Source organism: Phacochoerus africanus, chromosome 9 (genome assembly GCF_016906955.1).
Source record: "Phacochoerus africanus isolate WHEZ1 chromosome 9, ROS_Pafr_v1, whole genome shotgun sequence".
Taxonomy (NCBI): domain Eukaryota; kingdom Metazoa; phylum Chordata; class Mammalia; order Artiodactyla; family Suidae; genus Phacochoerus; species Phacochoerus africanus.
Window position 1 is genome coordinate 22,407,649 of NC_062552.1, and position 26,292 is coordinate 22,433,940.

General features: G+C 41.6%; 7 non-coding genes and 1 pseudogene across 7 annotated transcripts; 3 read left to right on the plus strand and 5 right to left on the minus strand.

Moving 5' to 3' along the window:
• Positions 1–104: 104 nt before the first annotated feature.
• Positions 105–177, minus strand: TRNAK-UUU (transfer RNA lysine (anticodon UUU)). Its single transcript has one exon. It is a non-coding gene; the product is annotated as a tRNA-Lys (tRNA).
• Positions 178–3,825: 3,648 nt separating this feature from the next.
• Positions 3,826–3,897, minus strand: TRNAA-CGC (transfer RNA alanine (anticodon CGC)). The gene has a single exon. It is a non-coding gene; the product is annotated as a tRNA-Ala (tRNA).
• Positions 3,898–9,879: 5,982 nt separating this feature from the next.
• Positions 9,880–9,951, minus strand: TRNAA-AGC (transfer RNA alanine (anticodon AGC)). Its single transcript has one exon. It is a non-coding gene; the product is annotated as a tRNA-Ala (tRNA).
• An 864-nt stretch (positions 9,952–10,815) lies between these two features.
• Positions 10,816–10,888, minus strand: TRNAF-GAA (transfer RNA phenylalanine (anticodon GAA)). Its single transcript has one exon. It is a non-coding gene; the product is annotated as a tRNA-Phe (tRNA).
• Positions 10,889–19,672: 8,784 nt separating this feature from the next.
• On the minus strand, positions 19,673–19,862 carry LOC125136228 (cytochrome c oxidase assembly protein COX20, mitochondrial-like; annotated as a pseudogene).
• Positions 19,863–20,969: 1,107 nt separating this feature from the next.
• On the plus strand, positions 20,970–21,044 carry TRNAA-AGC (transfer RNA alanine (anticodon AGC)). Its single transcript has one exon. It is a non-coding gene; the product is annotated as a tRNA-Ala (tRNA).
• Positions 21,045–23,992: 2,948 nt separating this feature from the next.
• TRNAA-UGC (transfer RNA alanine (anticodon UGC)) lies at positions 23,993–24,064 on the plus strand. The gene has a single exon. It is a non-coding gene; the product is annotated as a tRNA-Ala (tRNA).
• A 1,992-nt stretch (positions 24,065–26,056) lies between these two features.
• On the plus strand, positions 26,057–26,128 carry TRNAA-AGC (transfer RNA alanine (anticodon AGC)). The gene has a single exon. It is a non-coding gene; the product is annotated as a tRNA-Ala (tRNA).
• The last annotated feature ends 164 nt before the right edge of the window (positions 26,129–26,292 follow it).

Sequence of the window (26,292 nt, forward strand, 5' to 3'; positions counted from 1 at the left end):
CCTCCCACCCACCGATTCCTGTAAAGCTAGGGGTCACTGCAGTCGGTGCTAAACAATTTTTATCCAATTTGTGTACCAGCGCTCAGGGAGTAAAACCTCTGTTTCGCCCGAACAGGGACTTGAACCCTGGACCCTCAGATTAAAAGTCTGATGCTCTACCAACTGAGCTATCCGGGCTCTTCTAACAAAGCTTCTCTCATAATTTGGAAAAGCCAAATTCACTAGGTTGTTTTTTAACTTGAGTTCTCAAAGTATTAAAAATCAGTCGCTTGAACATGTACCTCACATATTCAAGCCAAAAGCAGCTAGCAGATTCCACTTCTGTGCTCACTAACCTGCCGCCACCACAACCAAGCATCAGATTTGAAACAATTCGACTTCTCTCAAAAATCCAGCCACAGGGGTACAGTCCGAAGAGCTCGGCTATGTAAAGAGCACCACGATGCTCTCAAAAGCCAACAGTTTGGTAAAAATGAATGGGATCTTCTTGTGGGATAGAAGTTTTCTGCTCACTTCTCTAAAACACACACAATTCTCAATATTTTCTTGTACAGAGAAGAGAGGTGGAACTTGGACACGTCTTTCCTACTCATCTACCCGAACCTTGTGTTTAAAGATCCATAGTCAAGCCGTCTTTTCCCTACTTTGCTAACAACCCCTACTTCCCCCCATCCCTCTTCCCATTCACACACTGCTTTGCCTTTCCGCTCGGGTCCACTTTGCCACTTCCTGCACGTGATCTCCCAATAACTCACTCCACTCCACCCAAGTTCCGGATTTTTGACACTCCAAGTCAGGGTTTCCCAAACCTGCCAGATCTTGAATCTGTGGAGCTTTCTCATAGTATAAATTGCTGTCCAGAACCCGTTTAAAATACGCTTCCGGATTTCATCCAAAATTCACATCTGGGTTACCTATCCCACAAGATAGGCAGAAAGCGTTTTTTGCATTTGTGCCTGAGGGGTGACATGCTCTCTATGCCTGCAAAGTGCCAGTTCCTTTCACAGATGGTGGCCCAGCCCACACATTTTCCTGGCTCTCTCATGGAGATATTTCCATCCGAAAAAGGTGGTATATTTTTTTCCTCCTACCTCCTCCTTCCATCTCTCAAAATAGAACTTCCATAAGGAAAGTAGTTTCTGGATCCCAGTCGTGTTGCTGTCCTAGGTTTGCTAGACACACTGTCACTCTGCATTCTTGGCAGGTTTTCTGAACTTCTCTTCCCTTCTGGAAGAACCTAAATCCCCCTCTACCTGTCCCACTCGCATCCCTGCAGTATATAACTTTTCTTCTTTGTATCCTTCTGCATTACCTCTGTGGTCTTTTAGGTCGCTTTAGGGGCAGAGGAGGAGAAGTTGGGAGAAAGGAGGAATGTGAAGACTCAAGAAAAGACCCTGATTCTTTCCCTGGTGATGGAATGAAAAGGCCTTCCCCAGAGCTAGCTGACAGACCTTGGAGCCATCTGAGAGAAGTAAGAAGACAACCCAAGCAGAAATAACAAACCGCAGGGTCCAAAATTAATCTGTTTTCCAAAAATACATACCAATGACTCCGAATTCTCCAGTTCTAATGGAACTTTTTCAGTCCTTGTTCTACTCTCATTCCAGGGGCCTTCTCTTCCACAGTAATGTGACGATCCAGGTCTCTAGATGGAAGCTCTCTGCCAAATCACAGATTCAGGTATGACCTTGCTTACCAGCCATCTTCATCACCATGAAGTGGTTCAAACAGTGCCAGAACCAGTGGTTGTTTGTGGCAGACACTTGTCCTTTTTCCTTTAGTAGCTAAGGGTTTTCTGTCTTCTATTTGCATCTGGACCTAAATCTCCAAAGGCAACTTTTTGAGTCCTGTTCTTTGTACCCACCTCTCTGAATTTTTTGCTCAGTCTCTGACAGTCAAGTGCAATGGAGTTACAGTCCCCTGCTGTGATAATGTGGGAAATCATCAGATCACATGGAGATGACCAGAGGAGAAGTAACAAATCCCAAGGCCCACGCTGGAGCCACTCTGACCATGTGAGAGCCAAAAGTGGAACTTAGAAGTCCCAGGTATTAGCTATTTCCTTTCCCCGGGAAAAATGCCTAGAATTTGGGTCCCTCGGGGGCTACAGTGTCCAAAGTCCCAGTGCTCTTCAGAGACTTTCTTTCATGGTTCTGCCCACTGCTTTAATTTATTTCAGATTGTATGGAGACTCCATGTTTAATCCAGTGAGTATGAAGAGTAAGAGAGAAAAGACACATCAGTGTTCCTGGTACAGAAAACACCAAATGTAAGTCTTTGTTCTCTGCCAGGAGCTGCTAGGAGTCAATGGAAGGAAAAGAAAGAGGACAGCAGCTAATTCACTCAAACAGTAATTTAAAAGCAGTCTGCCCTTGTCATCTGCCCTGAAGTAGACACTGCTTTGTAAATGCATTTCCCAACTGGGAGAGTCCAAAAACAACCCCCTTGAACGTCAGTGCTTTAGGTGATCATAGCACCTGCTGGGGAAACAGGGCATCCTAAGTGCCAGAGTCTGTGGAGTTCTGTCTTTTTCACTTTCCTCTGTGAGTTGCTAATCCTAACCCTCTCGGCCCTCCTAGCCTTTGAGAGGCTAAATGGAAACCTTTTTTCTACACACAAACATGCTTTGCTCCCTCTTGTGAAATTCAACTTTTACAGTTATTCTAATCTCTTTAATACACAAACTAGCATCCAAAAGGAGATGAAAATGGAACTGATTTTGATATATCCACCCAATGTAGAATCATGTTTAGAACAAAGCTGTTCTAATTATTATCGTCTCCTTGTTTATGCAGATAATGTTTATTTTAGGAGATACAATAAAAGTATGCATCTATCTGTTCTTACCCTTCTGTCTTCATCTCCCCACACCCTACACACTACCCCTTTGGTTTTGTCTCAGAAATCTTTGGTATGGTGTTAAATCATGTATTCCACCTCATGACTGTATTTAAAACTCTAAAAGCAAAAAACTGGAAATCAGTGGGCAAATATAGGAAATTAGAAGGGAAGAGACTTGAATTCATTACTTGCCAGTATCCTTATGGTTTTATTTCAGCCAGGAGTGTATGTACGGATTGGATGTTTTCTACCATACAGCCTGTGAAAAATCTCCAATGAGACCCAATTTATCATCTGACAGAAGAAGGGCTCTGCCAAAATCTGGCATCTAACAAAAAAAAAATTTTTTTTTAATGCTTTATGCCTAATTTCTACCCAATCAAACTATTCCTTCCAGCTAACAGCTTCCAGCCCTGAAGCTTCCAATTATGTTTCCAAGTTCGCATTGACAGTCTCTGCATTCCTTAGTGCTGCTGTTCAAGTTGTTCAATGTTCTGCCAATCACCCACTCAAAAAGATTTGAAATCTAGCTCCCTCCATCTCAACTGCTTGTGACCAGTAATTGACCCACTGGATGGACCAGTGGAGGGAAAGAATGAGGGGGGATGAGAAGGTAAGGGCAGGGAGTCAGGTGAAAGATTTCTCTCGTCTGTTAGATCTGACTTCTCAGATAATTAAAAGAACTAAGATAATAGGGTCTTTTATTTTTCCCTTTCGTCTGTCCTTTTTCTGCCCTACCCTTCCATAACATACCCAATAAAACCCGATTTGAATGTGCTGGTTGTGGTAGCAGCTGGCTTTTTGCTTCTGAAGTGAGAGAGTCTGATGAGATGTTTTTTTACTTTCTCTTTCCCCCTCTTCCCTCCTTCTTGTCTTTCTTTTGCCAGTGTTTCGCCCTGGAAAGTAGTAAGCATGAGGGAGTAAAAATGGGAAAACTATGAAAAGCAATCCGCTGCCCTGAGAAGTGGTTGGTAAAAGACAAACTGGAGGTGCCAGGGATTGAACCAGGGACCTCGTACATGCGAAGCACGCGCTCTACCACTGAGCTACACCCCCTTCTTGAAGTCTTTCTGGATCTTTCCTGGGATATTATTTCTCCCCCCAACCCCCCTCCCCAGCCCAAGAGTTGGCTGGAGAAAGTTCTACTGGGATTTAATTTCAGTATTTCTGAGGTTGCTAAACTGTATACTATCTAGTGGTTCCCCTAGGAGAAGAGAAACTAGACTGTGGTCTGAAAAGCACTGTTTCTGATACTAAGACCTCCCTCTTAGCCTACTCCAATTTCCACTCACCAGCAGATTGGAAGAAAGTTACTTGCCTCCACCAGCACAGTCTCACGAAAATCACGTCTCCAACAAACATCGCAGTAGTAAAGATTCAGATTGAATATTTCTCAGTGCAGAGGCAGCCGCTGGCTTTAGTTGAACTGGCGAATTGAAGTTTACACCCTAACGGGTAGAAGGCAGAGTCAGCATCCAATTTCCAGCAGACTCTCATTGCGGGTTCCCACGTAACACATTCAGAGATGGTCCTTAATTCTGCTTCCACATTCCATCCATCTCTACTCTTCGCTTGAGGATTAGGTGCACAAAGAGTTTTTTAAACAACTTCGACTCTCCATCATCTTTAAATGAAGTAGTTATTTGTATGTTTGTTTGTTTTCTTTTCTTCTTTTCAGACTGGAGAAATAAACAGCGGCAGGAGTAGACAGCAAAGTTGGGGGGACAGAGCAAAGCCGACAAACTGTCTTCCTTCTGAGAACCCACAGACCCAATGAGAAAGCCTGCTGCAGACACGGATATTTGAAAGACTAAGATCAAAGAGGCCAGGAAACCTTCAAGTGGCGCCACTGGTGAATTGGAAAATGAGAGGAGTCTTGGATACTTCGAAGCAAACAGGACTGGATTGTCTGGGAAAGAGCAGAGGTAATGGACATTTGTTCACTCGAATGCTTTCAGCTTAGCGTGTACTGACAGTAAATTTACATACTGACTTTTAAAACTAAGGCCACATTTCTATCCAAGAGCCTCTGTGTAATATCGACAAATGCATTAAGGACAGATTTTCATTTTAAACCTCAAAGACTTAAGTATTCACTGGCAGAGACAAAGAAGGTTGGAGGCATGCAACTCTGACTCTCCTCCTCTCTTTCCTCTGGGAGATTTATTCTGGACAGTGAGTGCCAAGGGATATTTGTAGTTAGGTGACATGCTACAGGAAGAATTCGTTCATGTAAATTGTGGACTTTTCAAACTCTGGGGATGTGGGACTTCCAGACCATTAGTCTAGGACTCTCCCAACTGCACCTCTACCTTCATTGGACACTAAAAATTTTTTCAACTTTTGTGTTTGGAAAGCACTGCTACACTCCGTGATAGACCCTATACTTGAGTACATCTGTTATAACTGAGATTGCTCTGTTTCCTAGGTATCATAGGATCAAATGATTGGTAGGACAAAGTTAACTGTACTTAACTTCACTATTTCGGAAAATCCAAGACTGATTCTTTTTCTTTTTTAATGATTTATATTTTTTCCATTATAGCTGGTTTACAGTGTTCTGTCAATTTTCTACTATACAGCAAAGCGACCGAGCCACACACATATATACATTATTTTTCTCACGTTATCCTCCAACATGCTCCATCATAAGTGGCTAGATATAGTTCCCAGTGCTATACAGCAGGACCAAGACTGATTCATGTTTACACCTATGCCACAAGGACATCTGAATGTGAGGCCAGAAAGGATTTCTGCTATTAAGATCGTTCCACTCCAGTCAGTCCACTGCAAGGTATGCTCACAAACAGACTATCAGAGCATCAGTTCTAACCTTCATCAGGAAGACTCCCAGGTTGGAATATTCACTTGTCTCCAATTCTCTCTCTCTCTTTTTTTTTTGACTTCTCTACATATGTGTACATATACATGAGCCTATGCACATGAGCAATTTTCATGAGAACGTTTCCTAAATTTCATTTTATTTCATTTCCATGGTTCCTAGATTTCATGTCTTTATTCTGTCAACCCACATCATAGGCTTACAGTGAGTTCCCTATAATTGGGGATGGGGGAACAGAAAAAAACAGAAACAAAAACAAAAAACAGACCTGGTTTATAAGTGGTTCTGCTCATATCCTGGGATGACACATTTGTGAGAAGCCTCCCCAGTACCTGATGGGCAGTGATGAAGGCAAATCTTCCTGGTGAGCATTACCTCAAGTAGGGCACCTGACTGCTTGTTTTGCTTAGAAGGACAGATGTAGGATAAGGATCTACACTAATTTATGAGTAATAGTTAATAGATTGGCTGAATGATTAGGGGCTTGGAAGGAAAATATTGAAAAAATGGTGACAGAGAGGTCTGGAAAAGAGACAGGTAGGTAGATTTTACTAAATATGCAAGGTCTAAAAATACTTTTTTTCCATGTAAATGCCCTCCAAAGAGCAACCTCCTCAGATGGGGATCTTAATAGGCATTTTGACACAATGACCCATTCTGTTGATGTCTGAAAGCTTCTGCTTAGCCTTTACTGTCCTTGTCCAATAGGCTATGAACAAAGCAGCCATGGTGACAGAAATGAAGGTCATGTGTGGCATCAATCACATGGACTTCTATGCACTAGAATAGATCTAGATTAAACCACTGCAAAGTGACTAAACTACCAACATCATAGACAAAACTTGGGCCCTCACATGCTCTTGTTCCATGGAGGGAGCCAGATACCACCCTGGTGTCATGTTTATTACATTTGACCACTTCTATATTAGAAAGTTATTTCATATTCTTACCAGAATAAACACTTATTCTGCGTATAGGTTTGTCTTCATCTCCCACAATGCTTCTGCCAAAACCACCATTCCTGAATTTACTGAAGGTCTTATCAGTAGCACTCCACAGCATTGTTTCTGAGTCAATAAGTCAGTTTATAACAACTGAAGTCAATGGGCTAATGTTCTGAAAATTTCTGGTCTTACCATACTCCCTCACCCCGAAGCGGCTGGTCTGATACAATGGTGGAATAACTTTTTGAATACTTGGTAATGGTATGAGCTGAGACACAATAATCTGGGGGACAGGCCAAGGTACATGCCCTGATTCAATGACCAATATATGCTCTCTTTCATCAGGGTTCACGAATGCAGGAATTGGAAAGAGGAAGTAGGAATGGTTCCTTTCACTATTAGGGCTAATGGACACAGTCATACATTGCTTCCTGTCTACACCTTAACTTTAACTTTGACTTCAGAATCTTTAGATGTTTTTTCAGAATTTTCTTTGTGATTGGAAGTTATGCAGAAGAGGCATGATTTCATTTAAAGAGTTAAGAACAGTTGTGGAGGGGATGCCCAGGAGAACTTGAGAGCATAAAATCTCTAATTTTTCTATGGCAGTGCTCTGAAGAATTCACTTCAGGAACTAGATGGAGGAGGGTATGGTCAGCTTACTTGTGCAAATGAGCTGAGGGATGAGAATTGCTTATGACAAAATCTGACCACTTTTCACACCTTAGTAAGCATGGCTAACACTATTTTGTCTACACCAGAACATGTGTGGATTCACTAAATCCCCCCCTCCCATGCCACTCCACTTCTTTAAATCTTGGAAACACTGAGCTGCTGGGAAAAATAATTAATTCTGTCCTGTAGAGTATACCAGTTTACTTGCTTCAAAAGAGTGAAGATCCATTGTCCACTATATTTTGGTGACTGTACAAGATAATTTCTGGTTGGAGGTAGAAGAGAAGAGAAGCAACAACTGCACAGGTATGTTTCTTTCTGGCCTGAGGTTATTTAATTAATCCAGGAACAGTTGCAAAAATAATGCCTTCTAAGAGAGAATTGACTGAAAATGCCTCCCCCCCCCGCCACCATTCTGTTTCGGTTCTTTTTCCTTCCTGCTTTTCAGTAATACTCCCAATGGAATTGATTGCTCAAGCTTGATGATGTGAACCTACCAAGTTTTTTGTTTGCTGTTCAGGAAATCCTGAATGAGCCAGATCTTTATTTCTTGTTTCCTTCAATCAAATGTTCATTGGGAAGAAAGATATCACCAATGATGATGAGGACTTTGGAGGAGAAAAGGGTCAGAAGCAAATGGGTATGAAGTTAACTTTGTTATGAGGAAGAAAAAGCAAGCAAAGAAATATAAATAGAAAAGTAGGAAACATTTGTGCAGACAAGGTTTAAGAGAGTGAAAGAGAAGGGCAGGAATAAAGGTGTGAGAAATTTAATCCGTCGTTCATTTCATGCATTCTGCCTCTGAACAACGCTCTCTCATAATCCAAGAAATTTGGGGAAATACTTCTTCCTGCTGATTTCCATTATTTGCTACTGGTTCTCCAAGAATAAGTCTAGAAATGGAAAGTCAGGGTTTACAAATTTTAGAGAATCTTGTAATTACTTTCACCCCCAAATGCATGATCAGAGGGCTCGACTCATTTTAATAGTAAGTAGATATAATGGGGGTGCTGGTCAACTTGCTTTGTGTACAGTATGCGGAGAGGGCAGCATACTAGGACAGGATGGACAAAACTTTACCCGACTTAGGTTTTCATCTGCACTCTTTAACATAAAGGCAGCTTACCAAGAGAAAAACAGAACTTGTTAATGTGCACAGTAGGTGTTAAACTAGAGAAACCTAAACAAAATGTAACTCAAAGTGGCTGCTTAGAGTGGCAGCTTATGTAGTATATTCAGCAAAGAACAATACATTTGTAGATAAATGTCAGGATAGAGGAAAGCAGTTTTCCTCTTCCAAGGGCAGCAAACTGTGGGAAATTAAATTTATGGGAGGAAACTAATGGAGTAAGATGTGTTTGCAGATTCTGCTGGTGCCTCTCTGGGCTGATAAGAGTCTGTCTCCAGTAAAAGGAGAATTTATACCAGTCTTTGAGCAGATTTGGGAGGGTAGAGAGAGCTTTTTGTGTGTGTGCCTGCTGCATCATAACTGCCTTCAGATCAAAATAATTTTTAAGTCAAGGAGGTATAACATATGGGTGACATATTATGGTTTTAAACATAGTCATATGCAGAGGGACCATGTTGCAGCACGTCACATTTTAGAGCTAATTTGTCAACTCTGACTCAAAAGTGCATGAAGAGCTGAGAAATTATGAGTATGTCTTTATTTCTATATCTTTTATTTTATTTTGCTTTTTAGGGCCCCACTTGCAGCATATGGAAATTCCCAGGCGAGGGGGCCAGTCAGAGATGTAGCTGCCAGCCTATGCCAGCCACAGCAATACCAGATCCCAGCCGTGTCTGCAACCTACACCACAGCTCATGGCAATGCTGGATCCTTAACCTACTAAGTGAGGCTAGGGATCGAAACCACAAACTAGTGGAGTTCATACAGCTGAGCCACAACAGGAACTCCTATTTCTATATCTTGTTATATTTAAATCCTTTTAACTGTCTGCTTTTTAAATTTACAGTTTGACATTATGAATTTCAAAGCTATTTAAAATTACATTACTTATATTTAAACCTAACTTACTGGATACCTAACTAGATTTATTTGACTTTTTTTTCCCCCAAAATAAATGAGGTAGTAGCTCAACATGAAGAGGATAGAAGTGATTCCAAAAAATGAAGACCAAAATTGGTCCTACCAGTTTTAGGTGGAAGTGTGATCATTCATAAATTAAGCTTTCATTGATGGGGAGGGGCTAAGGCATAATGGGTTATTTGCAGTAATGTGCTGACTAATCAAGCAAAAAATCCAGGATAAAAAAACTTCCTGAACTGATTCCTTATGCTGGTTTGAAGTATGTGAAAGATGAGGTGGGGGTGCTGTGCAGTATCTTTCAAGAAGATGGTCTCTCAGGTGATTCCCAGAGTGGTTAGTTAGTTTTCCAGAGTGGTTAGTTTTTGGTTTGTAGTATAATAAGACTTTAGCCAACCTAGCAGTGATTGGTCAGAGTGGCTAGAAAGAGGGCCAGGATAATAAAATTCAGAGTGTGGTGTAGGCAAAGTAAGATAGAGAATTGCTAAATCAAGCTGGTCTCATTCCTCTACTGAGGAGAGGTGGAGAACTGGAGGTGCCGGGGATTGAACCCGGGGCCTCGTGCATGCTAAGCACGCGCTCTACCACTGAGCTACACCCCCACACCTGGCACGTTTTCATTTGTGGAATAATATTTAATGCCAATATCTATCTGCTTTGTGTTTCCAGAACCTGAAATTGTTAGCACAGTGATCCCTTTATCTACATATCCACTAGTTAGACCTACAGCTCACTAGTTCAATTTTAGAATTTTTAATCTGGGGAAACAAAGTTTCAATCCCTTAGGGATTCAGGTCCCGGCTGTTTGCGTTTATTCTCCGGTTATTTCTAACTGAAATTTTGCCTGTATAATGAGTATTTCAATGGGATCTTCTACCCTAGTGGCTGGTAAACTACTGCGTTCCAGCTAAGAATAGTTTTGGAGTTTCACGAATTTGCATGCCTTCCAGTTTTGTGTATGTGCTGCCTAAGCGAGCACCGTTTTTGTGTTAATAGGTTGAACAAATAAAGGGAAAAATAGTATAGGGTGACACGTGAAGTTCATATGAAATTCAAATTTCGATGTTCGTATATGAAGTTTTATTCGAACATCGCCACTTCATTCCTTTACACATGGTCTACCACTGCTTTTAGGCTTCATCAGAGAGTAGTTGCGACAGTGACGTATGTGGCACGCTTTTCTCATCTCATTGCCTCTGTGCGCGATACGCATTGCAGTGGCTCAGTGGTCATGCCTCAAGTCTTTCAGTGTCTCCCGCATTTCTATACCATAACATTTTATTGTTATTTTTATTAGCAGTACTTGCACTTCATAGGAAATCAGAAAATAAGGTGTGAACTTCTTCCTGGCTGAACTATAGCGCAGCATTGTATCACTGAGCAATTAGGCTTTAGCCTGTTGAAAGAACCCAATATTCGTGGGAATCATCGGAGTAAATATTCCGGATAAACCAAAACACCTCCTGTGCCAAAACCCAGGATTGAACCGGGGACCTTTAGATCTTCAGCCTAACACTCTCCCAACGGAGCTATTTTGGCAACTTGATAAGATATTCTTGACATTTTTTTTGATTTAGATTGTTTTCAACTGGTTTTTGGAAGGTTTCAGATTCTTTAAGTAGAGCTATCTAGTCGGCCAATATATTTGCCTGCCCCCAAAGACTTGAGATCTTTTGCCTTCCACATGTTGCAGTTGGATCCAATTCCTGATAGCATGAGATAAACGTTTAAAGGTGGCAGAATTCGAACAGAGTGGATAGTGAGGGATTCAATGGAAAGAATTTCTGCTTCTCTGCATCCTGTCAGTTGACACACACACAGCTCAGAAACTAAAGAAAATATTATGGGGGAGGGGTCCCTATTTTTCTCTTCTTTTTGATACTTCCTTGCTCACATTCTCCAAAAATGCTGAGAAATGGAATCCAACGATGTGGTGAATTTACTAAAAGAATACGGAGTATATAAATTTTATTAGACTAAACACTCGAGACAATATTCCCAACTGACAGGAGAGCAACTGTTTAAAAAGTTAGAAACCTTGAAATAGTGTATCTCATCACAGCAGAATTTCTTCACACAAATTTCAAAAAAACAAAAAAACAAAAACTAAAGTCAGCAGAAGGAAGGAAATCATAAAGATCAAAGAGGAAATCAATAAAATATAGATTTGAAAAACAATAGAGAAAATTAATAAGACCAAGAGCTGGTTCTTTGAAAAGGTAAACAAAATCGACAAACTTCTGGCTAGATTCACTAAGAAGAGGAGAAACCAAAAAACAAAATTAGAAATGAAAAAGGAGAATTCACAATGGATACTGCAGAAATACAAAAAACATAAGAGAAGACTCTGAACAACTATATGCCAACAAACTTGACAATCTGGAAGAAATGGACAACTTTCTAGAATCTTACAGTCTGCCAAAACTGAATGAAGAAGAAATAGACCAACTGAACAGACCGATCATTAGAAATGAAATTGAATACACCTTAAAAACACTCCCTACAAAGAAAAGCCCAGGACCAGATGGCTTCATAGGCGAATTCTACCAAACATACAAAGAGGATCTGGTGCCCATCCTCCTCAAACTTCTTCAAAAGGTTGAAGAAGAAGGAACACTCCCAAAGACATTCTATGATGCCACCATCACCCTAATTCCAAAACCAAAGATACCACCAAAAAAGAAAACTATCGGCCAATATCTTTGATGAATATAGATGTAAAAATTCTCAACAAAATTCTAGCCAACCAAATCCAACAATATATAAAAAAGATCATACACCACGACCAGGTGGAATTCATCCCAGCTTCACAAGGATGGTTCAACATATGCAAATCAATCAATGTCATACACCACATTAACAAAAGAAAAGTCAAAAGCCACATGATCATCTCAATAGATGGACAAAAAGCACTTGACAAAGTCCAACATCCATTTATGATAAAAACTCTCACCAAAGTGGGTATAGAGGGAACATTCCTTAACATAATCAAAGCCATTTATGATAAACCCACAGCAAATATAATACTCAATGGAGAAAAATTGAAAGCCTTCTCATTCAAATCTGGGACAAGACAGAGATGACCACTCTCACCACTGCTATTCGACATAGTTTTGGAAGTCCTAGCCAGAGCAATTAGACAAACAAAAGAAATAAAAGACATCCAAATAGGAAGAGAAGAGATAAAACTGTCACTGTATGCAGATGACATGATACTATACATAGAAAAAACCCTAAGGACTCAACCCAAAAACTACCTGGACTGATTAACAAATTCAGCAAAGTAGCAGAATATAAGATTAACATTCAGAAATCAGTTGCATTTCTGTATACTAACAATGAAATATTAGAAAAGGAATACAAAAATACAATACCTTTTAAAATTGCACCCCCAAAAATCAAATACCTGGGAATACACCTCACTGAGGAGGTAATGGACTTATATGTCAAAAAATATAAAACATTAATCAAGGAGATTAAAAAAGATGTAAAGAAATGGAAAGATATTCCATGTTCATGGACTGGAAAATTCATATTGTAAAAATGGCCTTACTACCCAAAGCAATCTACAGATTCAATGCAATCCCTATCAAATTACCCAGGACATTTTTCACAGAACTAGAACAAACAATCCAAAAATTTATATGGAACCACAAAAGACCCAGAATTGCCAAAGCAATCCTGAGAAACAAAAATCAAGCAGGAGGCATAACTCTTCCAGACTTCAAGCAATATTACAAAGCCACAGTCATCAAAACAATGTGGTACTGGTACCAAAACAGACATACGGACGAATGGAACGGAATAGAGAACCCAGAAATAAACCCTGACACTTATGGTCAATTAATCTTTGACAAAGGAGGCAAAAACTTAAAATGGGAAAAAGACAGTCTTTTCAGCAAGTATTGCTGGGAAACCTGTACAGCTGCATGCAAATCAGTGAAACTAGAACACACCCTCATACCATGCACAAAAATAAACTCCAAATGGCTGAAAGACTTAAATATATGACAGGACACCATCAAACTCCTAGAAGAAAACATAGGCAAAACACTCTCTGACATCAACATCATGAATATTTTCTCAGGTCATTCTCCCAAGGCAACAGAAATAAGAGCAAAAATAAACTAGTGGGATCTAATCAAACTGACAAGCTTTTGCACAGCAAAGGAAACCAAAAAGAAAACAAAAAGACAACTTACACAATGGGAGAAAATAGTTTCAAACAATGCAATGGACAAGGGCTTCATCTCTAGAATATGCAAGCAACTTATACAACTCCGCAGCAAAAAAGCCAACCACTCAGCGGAAAAATGGGCAAAAGACCTGAATAGACGTTTCTCCAAAGAAGATATACAGATGTTGCCAACAAGCACATGAAAAAATGCTCAACATCCCTGATTATTAGAGAAATGCAAATCAAAGCTACCACGAGATACCACCTCACACCAGTCAGAATGGCCATCATTAATAAGTCCACAAATAACAAGTGCTGAAGGGTTGTGGAGAAAAGGGAACCCTCCTGCACTGTTGGTGGGAATGTAAGCTGGTACAGACGCTTTGCAGAACAGTATGGAGGTACCTTAGAAAATGATACAGAGAACTACCATATGACCCAGCAGTCCCACTCTTTGGGAAATATCCAGACAAAACTTTCCTTAAAAAAGACACATGCATCCACATGTTCCTTGCAGCACTATTCACAATAGCCAAGACATGGAAACAAACCAAATGTCCATCAACAGATGATTGTATTTGGAAGATGTGGTATATATACACAATGGAATACTACTCAGCCATAAAAAAGAATGACATAATGCCATTTACAGCAACATGGATGGAACTAGAGACTCTCATACTGAGTGAAATAAGTCAGAAAGAGAAAGACAAATACCACATGATATCACTTATATCTGGAATATAATATACAGCACAAATGAATCTTTCCACAGAAAAGAAAATCATAGACTTGGAGAATAGACTTGTGGCTGCCTAGGGGGCAAGGGAGGGAGTGGGAGGGATTGGGAGCTTGGGGTTAATGGATGCAAACTATTGCTCTTGGAATGGATTTACAATGAGATTCTGCCATGTAGCATTGAAAACTATGTCTAGATACTTACACTGCAACACAACAATGGGAGGAAAAAGTATGTATACATGTATGTGTAACTTGGTCCCCATGCTATACACTGGAAAAATAAGTAAATAAATAAACAAATCTTGAAATAGTGTATCCCATTTCAGCAGAATTTCTTCACACAAATTTCTTTAAAAATGAAAACAAGACTACAACCATATCAGTTTTTGATTGGCTCCTTTGTTTTCAGGCAAGGAAATCGTTTAGCATTATGACGTAATTAAATAATGCACAGCATCATTTCATTTTCAAGTAGAAACAGAATATATGAGCAGGCCCTACACACATGAGTAATTTGCATGAGACAGTGGCTTGTATTCCATGGCTCCTCCTCTTAGTACAATCCTCCATTCTTCAACCTACTCCTATAGCTTCATAGGGAATTCCTTATAACTAAAGAAGGAGAAAAAAAAAAAACAAAAAAAACAGGCCTTGTTTATAGGTGGTTCTGCTCACATGCCCAGACCACACAAATGTGAGACGTTTCCCCAGTAACTGAAGGCCAGTAATGAAGGTAAGCCCTCCCAGTTGGGCATTGCTTCAACCAGGGTACTTCACTGCTCATTTTGCTTGGAAGGACAGATGTAGGCTAGGGATTTACACTAATTCATGAGAAATGGCTAATAATTTGGCTGGTGAGTAGGAGCTTGGAAAGAATTATTTTTAAAATGGTGACAAAGAGTTCTGGGGAAAAGGTAAGTAGATAGAATTCTCCAAATGTGCACAGTCTAAGGATATTTATTTCCATGTAAATGCCATCCAAAGAGCATCCTCCTTAGGATCTAGTAGGCATTTTGACACGATAACCCATTCTGTTGACGTCTGGAATCTTCTGCTTAGCCACCACTGTCCTCGTGCAATGGGCTTATGAACAAAGTGGCCATGATGACAGGAACAGAGGTCATATATAGGCTCAGCAATACAGACTTCTATACACCAAAATATATACTTTCTATATACCAAACCAAAGGTCATTCAAGACACTGCTGAGTGACTAAACTACCAACATCACAGACAAACTTTGGGCCCTCATATGCTGTCATTCCATGGGGGGAGCGAGATACCACCCTGGTGTCACAGTCATCACATTTGACCACTTTTGTATTAGGATGTTAGTGTATATATCACTGGAATAGAAACTTATTCACCTTCACCTCCTATAGTGCTTCTTCCAAAACCACCAACCAGGGGTTTACTGAATGTCTTATTCAATGCTGTGGAATGCTCACAACATTGTTTCTGAGATAATAAGCCAATTTATAGCAAATAAAGTTTGGCAATGGGCTAATTTTCCTGGAATTGGCTGGTCTTACCATATTCCCCTCTCCCCAAAGCAACTGACTTTATAGAATGGTGGAATGACCTTTTGAATACTTGGTTATGGTAAGAGCTGAGAGATAGTACTTTTGGGAGGACAGTGTAATGAATGATATCCAGGATATGGTAAGTATTCTTAATCAGTGACTAATAATGGCAATCTATCGCTGTCATCAGGATTCATGAATGCACAATCAGAAATGTGAGTGGGTCTTTTCACTGTTATGGCCAGTGGACACAGGAATAGTTTACCTCCTCTCTAGCCCACTGATAACTTCAATTTGGACTCCAAAGTCTTTAGGTGATTTTTCCAGTGTTTCTTTTTGATTAGAAGTTATGCAGAAGAGCCACAATTTCACTTAAATTGTAAAAAAACAGTTGAGAGTAGCCAAGGAGAAATTGAGAGCATGAAATCCCTAATTTCCCTACATCAGTGATCTGAAGAGTTCACTCCAGAAACTGGTCAATGAATTTCTATAAATTACTGAGGGAGGGTACTGAGGAAGGATAATACCTTATGACAAAAACTAATCTTTCAAAATCATGGTAAGGATGACAGGTTGCTGAAAGAGCAACCAACTCTTGTTGCTTCCAGTGAAGCCAGAGAGCTAAGCGGAGGTACCAAGGAACCTGTGGACTCATGCACGCTAAGCACATGCTCTACCACTGAGCTACACCCTCTTCCTGCTTGACTTGCTTCATTCATATTAGAAATTAGTGGGAATTTGGTGAGTCCTGCAAAATCACCAATTGTTCTGTGAATTACATGACCTTTAGAGAGCATGCTCCACCCAGACTAAATGTTTTAGTTTACTTGCTCAGAAAGAGTAAAAAAGCCATTTCCCACTTTCAGTAACTGTATAGGATCATGTTTGGTTACAGGTAGAAGAGCGGAGAATCATGGGGAAGGAATAGTCACTGGGCAGGTTTGCTTCACCTTGGTCCGTGTCTGCTTCATTAACCAAGGTACAGTTGACAAAATGAAGCCTTCTAAGAGATAACTGACTGAGGATGTCTTTTTATCCCCTTTCTGTTCTTTTACCTTCATGCCCCTCAATGATACTGCCAATGACAGTATCATTGGATCCTCAGTCTTGCTAATATGAATCTATTGTGTTTGTTGTCTCAGGTTCAAGAGATCCTGCATGAGCCAGATCTTTCTTTTTTGTTTCTTTCAATCAAAGGTTCCTTGGGAAAATGGACTTCAACAGTGATGATGAGGCCCTTGGAATGAAACGGGTAGGAATTTAACTTTGATATTGAGCAGGAACAAGTAAGTAAAGGAATATAAAGAGGAAAGTGGGAAAAGTTTGTGCAAGCATGATTTAAGAGAGTGAAATAGGACAGTAATGGCAATGCTAGAAATGAAAGGTTACACCAAAGATGCTTGCTTGAAAAAAAAATTCCTTGTGGCACAGCGGGTTAAGAATTCCACATTGGAGTTCCCGTCGTGGCGCAGTGGTTAACGAATCCAACTAGGAACCATGAGGTTGCGGGTTCGGTCCCTGCCCTTGCTCAGTGGGTTAACGATCCGGCGTTGCCACGAGCTGTGGTGTAGGTTGCAGAAAAGGCTCGGATCCCGCGTTGCTGTGGCTCTGGCATAGGCCGGTGGCTATAGCTCCGATTCAACCCCTAGCCTGGGAACCTCCATATGCCGCGGGAGCGGCCCAAGAAATAGCAACAACAACAACAACAAAAAGACAAAAAAAAAAAAAAAGAATTCCACATTGTCACTGCAGTGGCTTAGGTTGCTGCTGTGGCGTGAGTTCCATCCCTGGTCCAGGAACTTCCACATGCTGTGGGGTCATGGGGGAGGGGCTTGGGGGAAAGGAGATGCTGGCTTGGAAATGTTGGAAATGTTCAATAAATATGTGGCAAAATTAAGTGATTTAGTATCCATATCAAGGAATAGCAAAAAAGAAATTACTGATGTTAGAGAAGAATTATATTGTCAAATCCAAACCTTTATGACCCTATTTTTTCACCTGCTCTCAGTTTTTAGCACTTTAATCTCAGCAATGAACTTATACTTCATTTAAGAATGCTGATACTAAACCACAAAAAAAAAAAAAAAACTACGGAATGGAAGAAAATAATTTCAAATGATGCAACTGACAAGGGCTTAACTCTAAAAGACACCAACTTATGCAACTAAACAGCAAAAAAAAACGCAACAACCCATTGAAAAATTGGCAAAAGACCTGAAAAGACATTTCTCCAAAGAAGATATACAGATGTCCAACAGGCACATGAAAAAATGCTCAATAATCCCTGGTTATTAGAGAAATGCAAATCAAAACTACCATGAGATACCACCTCACACCTGTCAGAATGGCCATCATTAATAAGTCCACAAACAACAAATGCTGGAGGGGCTGTGGAGAAAAGGGAACCCTCCTACACTGTTGGTGGGAATGTAAATTGGTACAACCACTATGAAAAACAGTGTGGAGGTACCTCAGAAAACTAAATATAGAACTACAATATGACACAGCAATCCCACTCTTGGGCATATATCCAGACCAAAACTTTCCTTAAAAGAGACATATGCACCCACATGTTCACTGCAGCATTATTCACAATAGCCAAGACATGGAAACAACCTAAATGTCCATCGATAGATGAACAGATTAAGAAGATGTGATATATATATACACAATGGAATACTATTCAGCCATAAAAAAGAACAAAAGAATGCCATTTGCCGCAACATGGATGGAACTAGAGACTCTCATGCTGAGTGAACTGTCAGAAAGAGAAAGACAAATACCACATGATATCATTTATATCTGGAATCTAGTATATGGCACAAATAAACCTTTCCACATATAAGAAACTCATGGACTTGGAGAACAGATTTGTGGTTGCCAAGGGGGAGGAGGAGGAAGGGGGATGGATTGGGAATCTGGGGTTAATAGATGCAAACTATTGCTTTTGGAATGGATAAGCAGTGAGATCCTGCTGTATAGCACTGGGAAATATATTTAGTCCCTTATGATGGATCATGAAGGAGGATAATGTGAGAAAAATAATATATATATGTATGTGTGACTTGGTCACTTTGCCGTACAGTAGAAATTGGCAGAGCACTACAAACCAACTCTAATGGAAAAAATAAAAATCATTTTTAAAAAAGAATGCTAATACTGTCTCCTGGAACCCTTAATGTTTGGACACCCCAGACAAAGGGCAAATCTCTACCAGTGATGGCATGTCAGCTGCAGGGGTATTTTGTCAGTAGGGAAAATGAGAAAGTTCAGATAATTTATAAAATGTCCAGCGATGTTCAACTATTTTCCTCAAGTCACCATTTCAGTAAAGTAGTGAACACTGATACACATTCACAGACAATAAAGATATTATTCTTTTATGAGTTATTTCATAGCACCTTGTGACTAACCCTCACAATAATCCTCTTATGCGCACACGCATATAAAATCTTAGAGTAAAAGGAAGTAAAAAGTGTAATGCTGAGTAGTGTATTGGAATTTCTTATCCTACAACTTTCCTAGATTTTTCCAACTAAATTTTATTTGTTTTGTTTTTAAGGCAAGTTTTAATGTCATAAACCTGTGGGAAAAAAGACAACTTAATACATACTTTATTTACTTGATTGAAAGCTCTCTCATGGGGCATAAACTGTTTCTGTAGTTCACACTGAAGTGGTTATCTGCATGTTTCTATGCTCAAGACTGCTCCATTCCTGCTGCTGCTCCCATTGGTTTGTTTTCTTTCAGGATCAAGGTGGGTACTTTCATATAAAATCTTGTTTTTAATTCCTTCTCTGGCAATTCTTCCCTGGATTCTTAGCTTTGCATAATTATACCTACAATGGAACCAGCACCCTAAAGTTACCAAGATAAATCCTCCTACTGCAACATCACATGATCTTCTGATTCTACTTGTTCGCAAAAAGTGTCCAAAGCCAGCCACAACAGATCCTAAAGAACCATGTAATATTGATTCTTGTGCACAGGGTGTGTTTTCGACATTTAAAATTCCCAGGAGCTTAAAGGGCTTCCCCTTCCCAGGCTCGCTGGGCTCTGGCGCGGCAGCCATGTGAGCAGTCATCCAACTAAATTTTATATTTTTATCTTTCAATCTTTAAATAAGAATAGGCCAGTTAACACAGCACAAGTGATGGATTATGATAGTTCCACTTGGATTCCAAAATTTTGATATGAAACTCCTATAAGAAAGTGGGATTTTTTTTTTTTTTTTGTCTTTTTGCCATTTTCTTGGGCCGCTCCTGCGGCATATGGAGGTTCCCAGGCTAGGGGTCCAATCGGAGCCGTGGCCACCAGCCTACGCCAGAGCCACAGCAATGTGGGATCCGAGCCTTGTCTGCAACCTACACCACTGCTCACGGCAACATCAGATCCTTTAACCCACTGAGCAAGGCCAGGGACCAAACCCGCAACCTCATGGTTCTTAGTCGCATTTGTTAACCACTGCGCCACGACGGGAACTCCAGAAAGTGGGATGTGTTTTTAAAAAATCCAGGAGACCAGTTAATTTTGATGTCATCCCCATGATTACACATTTGTTGTATGTATGTTCAAAACAGAGAAACAACAAAAATGCCTAAGTCATTAGTAATAATGATGGCATTTGGACCGGAGAAGCCTGAGCCACAGGGTAAATTCTGCAATGAAGGTGAAGGAAAAGGATGATGAGAGATGATAGGACCAGGGGAAAAGCTTGTCTCTCAGAGAAAAGAACCTCCAAGGAGGACCTATAAGCAGCAACTGACATCTGTACCAGAAGGGGAAAAAAAGTCTTTAATACAATTCACTTATACTATAGATTTCAAGAATGTGATCCAAGAAAGAAAAGAAAGAGAAAAATAAAAAGGGAGGCAGAGAGGGAGAAAGATAATCCTAGAACATATGGTTGGTTGAATCATCAGATATTAAGGATAGATAGACATAGTGGGTCTCCAATCTCTGGGCGGAAAAAGTGTCTTCTCAGGAGACTCTGACTTTAATGCTACCTCAAGCACAGTAGCACTGAATACCTTGGTAGGCGCTTCTTACAAGAGTCCTTTAGCCTGGGTGGGGTATGCTCCCTAGAGCTTGTGCAAATTAGTTCTCAGAATAACTAGTGGTTTCGCAGGACTCAAAAAATTCCCACTAACTTCTAATATGAATGAAATAAGTTTGGCAGGGATGGGGTGTAGCTCAATGGTAGAGTGTGTGCTTAGCATGTATGAGGCCCTGGGTTCAACTCCCAGCACCTCCATGTTTGGAGATATTAGGGGGTAAAAAAAAGCCTCACTATAATCTCTGGACTCATGGTTTATCAAAGTCAAAACCTTGGACTTATATCTCATAGTTTATCAAAGTCAGCCTTCAATTTATATCCCTGATAACATTAGTAATGATTTGTTGGTTCCATTGATGTATGTATCGTTGATTTATGATATTCAATTGCTTACCAGAAGTCAAAGGGAAGGATGCAAAATCATTTCTCTTATTTTAAAATCATCTATCGACATTGCCTATGGACTACTGGTTATCAGCGGGAGGGAAGGGAAATATAGGTGTTAGGGAGTGGGAGGTACAAACTACTGGATATAAGATAGGCACAAGGAATATAAGGACAATATTCTGTAATAAATTTAAATGGACAATAAATTTTAAAATTATATAAAATTTAAAATAAACCGAAATTAAATTATTGATGTTGTTCCCAATGCTACTGTATAGAGGCTATTTAATTAACTTACCAGGTAAACAGTTTCATTAAATGGCTAGAAAAGGGGCAATCAGAAACTGATTTGGGTGTGACCTCATTGTTATTAAAAAAATTTGTTTGGGGTGTCGGGGGGAGTTCCCATTGGGGTTCAGTGGTTAACAAATCTGACTAGGAGCCATGAGGTTGCAGGCTCGATCACTGGCCCCCTCAGTGGGTTAAGGATCCAGTGTTGCCATGAACTGTGGTGTAGGTCCCAGACGTGGCTTCCATCCCCTGTTGCTGTGGCTGTGATGTAGCCCAGAAGCTGCAGCTCTGATTGGACCCCTAACCTGGGAACCTCCATATGCCCTGGGTGCGGCCATAGAAAAAAACAAAAAAAAAGTTCTATCATGAAATGTCCCATTTCTCTTCGCAGCAACAATGGGGTAGAAGGGGCTTCCTGCTGCTCTCTTTAGAGGCACCAAGACCACTGGCTAGTCACCAAAACCAAAAACGCAACTGCACACAGGCTCCCCGATGTGCTCAGTTTGGCTTCGCTTTGAAAGAAAGAGCACTGAGGGACTCCCCAGGTCTTGACAGGATGAGAAGAAACAGGCCAAGTCTAACTTGGGACAAAGCCTTTCAGGCTGCTTCACTCAGGGAAGGGAAAGGGACCTTCTTGCTGCCTGTTCCCCTGAGGGGAGAGGCAAACAGATGGCACCCACCAAACTCCTATGCCAGCTCTGAAGTGTTCTTCGTCGTCCCTCCTCCACATGTAGGGTCGTCAGATGTTATAAACGCACTCCCATCTCCTCGTGGAGGTCTAAAATCCCAGAGGGGTCACGTGCAGCACTCGGGGCTGAATCACCATGCGCTGCCTTTCATGTCCTCCGGCAGCCTTTGGCTCAACAAGGAAGGCGGTGGTAAAAAGGAGGAATTCTTAAAACCTGGTCTTGGAGATAATGTCAAACATAAAATAACAGTTGCAAAGACTACCTTGCATACCCAGGTTCATCTACTGCAATATTCTGCCATTTTTACTGGTTCTCTCTCTCTCTCCCTCTATCTCTCTCTCCTCATATAATTTTTTTTTTTTTTTTTCCCTAAACCGTTTGACAGTTTGGCAAATATATCCCTTCTCCCAACATTCTCCATTGTATCCTTTAAGGACACTCCCTATGTCAGCACAGTAACATTGTCAAATGTGGGGACTTCAACGCTGGTTCAAAACTATTTTCTAATACACCACCCATATTCAACATTTGCTAATTGTCCTGGTCATGTCCTATAAACCCCAAACTCCCTGATCCAGGACCACGCCAGGGTGACCCGTTTCCTTTACGTTATTGTTTCTTTGGCCTCCTTTAATCTGGGACCATTTCTCAACGCTTTCTTGTCTCTCATGACATTTTCGTTCATTGGCATCTCGTAAGGACTAGGTGACAAGTCGGTTGGTATAAGTCGGGTTCAGTTTTGATTGGACTGCCATTCCCGCCTGATTGGATTCAGATGATGATGCACTTTGCTCAGAATGCAACAGGAGGGTTGCTGTGTCCTTCTCAGCTTGTCCTCAGAGCCACAGGATGTCAGCGTGCCCATTATGATGACGTCACTCTGATCATTTGGGGTAAGATCTTCTGTGCTGAGTTTCTACATGGTCAAGCTACCATGCTCATAAGAACTATGTGAGGATACATCTGGAAACTCAAGACATCTTTGCTTATCAAAATTTCACCCATGGCTTTGGCACTGATTGATGAATTTTGCCTGAATCAATCATGATAGGATAGGAGAAAGTGATGGTAATCTTTCCCTCTGCATTTAATAATTGGTGTGCTTTTGCAGGATAAGCATTCTCTTCTTTCTTTCCCATTTTTCTTCCTCTTTCTTTCTCTTCTTTTTTATCCGTATGAACTCAACGATTCTTATTTTAGCCATCCTTTCATATGTTAATCATTTTAATGCTTAGTGGTTCCAAGATTTGACGCCTAGATACTCTTGAGGGTACTACTGTCTTTGAGCTCCTTCTTACGTCCCGGCATAGAACGATATTCTAGCTTGTCTTGTCCTTTTCCTGTGCCAGCCCTTCTGCCGACAGCAAATTCCTCCAGCAGCTGTGGTGCCTTCTCGTGGAAATCTGTAGTGAGAAATTAGGCTGTAGGGCCAGATCGCCTCATTGCTCTTTTAACGTTGTGGATTCTAGACTCTTCCAAGAGACAGGGCTAGGAGAGGGCTCTTCTCTGCCTTCCTCTATTCGAGTTTTGTGCAGCCGGGTCTCTGCGGGTAGGTTGACCAGGGGGAATAGACTGTAGGCACGGTACCTTTCTGCCTAGCTTGAGGTTGCCTTTGTCCTCGTGTCGCCGTGAAAGAGAAGGCAGTGAGGGAGCTTCAGAAAGAATGGAATTGAGCATCCAAGATCTTCATGCCAGCAGTTGCAGGTTCTCAGAAGCAAGGCCGGGAGATAGTGCCATTAAATTGTCTTCCGCAAAGAGGGAAGGTGTTGGCTGGCCGTGGGGGGTGTAGCTCAGTGGTAGAGCGCGTGCTTTGCATGCACGAGGCCCCGGGTTCAATCCCCGGCACCTCCAGCCTAGAGGCAGCCCTCTTCCCCCTCTGGAGAGCCCAGGAAGAGGGTCCCTTCCGTACTCCTGAGGAGAAAGAACAGGCCTTCTTGTCCTCCACCTCTATTCTATTCTGCCACGCCTTAGGCTACACAAAAACAAAAACCAACCACTGGGCTAAGATCAGACAGACCTCTGAGAGCTGGAAAATAAGTCACCTTTAGCTCGAAAGACCGTCACCGAAAACGCTTGACCATCCTCCCATCTCGTTTTCATGCATTTCACACTAGATATCATGGGCCACGTCAAGGCTCTTTTCTCCCCTCTGGATTGAGGGAAAGGTTGAAACTAAGAGGCTAGAAAGTCTGGATAGGTCTTGTACTTTGGGGACAAAATTTCCTCCTCTGGTTTGAAGAACACACCGGATTCTCCAGCAGTGAGTGTAGGACAGACTGGCTACATTATTTGCTGGGCCCAAGGCCCTCTGAAATGCATTGGTCACAGGCCCTTGAGGCTGGCCATGATGACAGGTACAGGAGAGGTCGCCCCAGTCAAAAAACAAGCCACTTTCTTGTGTCCTTGCCTTCTCCTAAAAGACTGAGGCGTGGATGTTCACTGATGCTTTGCAGTTTGAGCCGAGAAGGCAGGACGTGCCCATACACCCCACACACTCACTGCCCTGTCCTGTCCTGGCTGCACTCCAAAATGAAAGAAATAGCAAGAGTCAGGGAAACATTCTTCCTCCTTCTACTTGTCCCGAACGGACCCTCCGAGTAGCGCTTGGGAGAGCATCCCCTCTTGAAAAGGCTGCATGCAAAAGAGATATGCAGCTGGAGTCCTAAGCATCTGTGGAAGCGTCAGAGAACAGAGATTCAGGACAACACATCCAAATATTTAGGACACAGTCGTTTTGTACCTGAGGCACCAGTCTACCTTTTTTTTTTTTTTTTTTTCCCCCCTTTCGGTAGAGGTACAGGTAGTTTAAAACTTTCTTTTCCCAGCCAGGGATCAAGCCTACACCACAGCAGCACGCCCAGCGGGATGCAAAGACAACCCGGGATCCTTAACCCGGGATGTGCTACAAGGGAGCTCCGTAGCCCACTAATCCTTTAGACAACACCGAGGGTCAAAATGGCTTAGATTTTTCCATGAATGAACTCACGGTGAACTCATGGAGTCTCAGTCTAGTTAAAATACATGGGAGTTTTCCCAGGGATAAGTCAACAAGTGTCTGAGTTACCTCTTTTGGCCACTGGCCTCTTAACTCAAACTGAAGTCTCCAAGTCCCCAAGGTCTGTGAGGGACAACACGGCCTCTCTTACCGTTCTCAGGATGTAATTCGGGGACCTTTTGATGCCGCCCATCTCTTCACTTAGACCCCGTGTTGCCATCACTTCTCTGGTGTCCTATTCTTCTTTCACCCAGGAGGTTGTAATCCTTGGTGGTTTACTCTTCAAGTTAAGGCTCAGTGTTTGCAAGAGTGGACTCGAAGACACTGTGCTCTTTGGGGCATGCCTTCCTCTTTTGAGCACTCGAAAGACTGTCTAGGGCATCTCGTACTTTTCCTGCCCTAGTGCTCCTAGTGACAAGTTTTGCCCGGAGCTTTGGTTCCATCCGTGGCGATGTGTATTAAGCTACTGAGATGGGGGACCAGCTCTCCTCCTTGCCCCTTGGGTGTCTTTGAGTCTAGGCTTTTTTTTTAACAGGCAGAACTAGGAAAGGGCTCTTCTTTGCCTTCCTCCATTCAAGCTGTCTATAGGCCTGACACTGGGGTAGGCTGACAAGCGGGACTAGATCCTAGGAAGGGCGCCTAAATTTTAGGCCAGCATTCGGTTGCCCTTCTCCTCATGTCCTCGGCGAAAGGGAATAGGAGTTTCGCAAGTAACCGGCTTGTACACAACGGAGCTTCGAACCAACACGTAAGGAGTTGCCATACCATTTTTTGTTTGTGTGTTTGGTTGGTTGGTTGGTTGGTTTACCTTTTCCTGCCTCTGAAGTTTCGGCAGCCCCCGGGGTAGCGGGGGTGTAGCTCAGTGGTAGAGCGCGTGCTTAGCATGCACGAGGCCCCGGGTTCAATCCCCGGCACCTCCAACCGCCACGTCCACTTGCTCCGCCCTTCCTTGCTCTCAACCCTGGAGGGACAATGCGAGGAGGCGGGAGCTCACAATCCCTGCTGACTGGCGCGAAAGTAGTAGGCGTCCAACTCTTTCTTTCTTTCTTTCTTTCTTTCTTTTCTTCTTCTTCTTCTTTTTTTT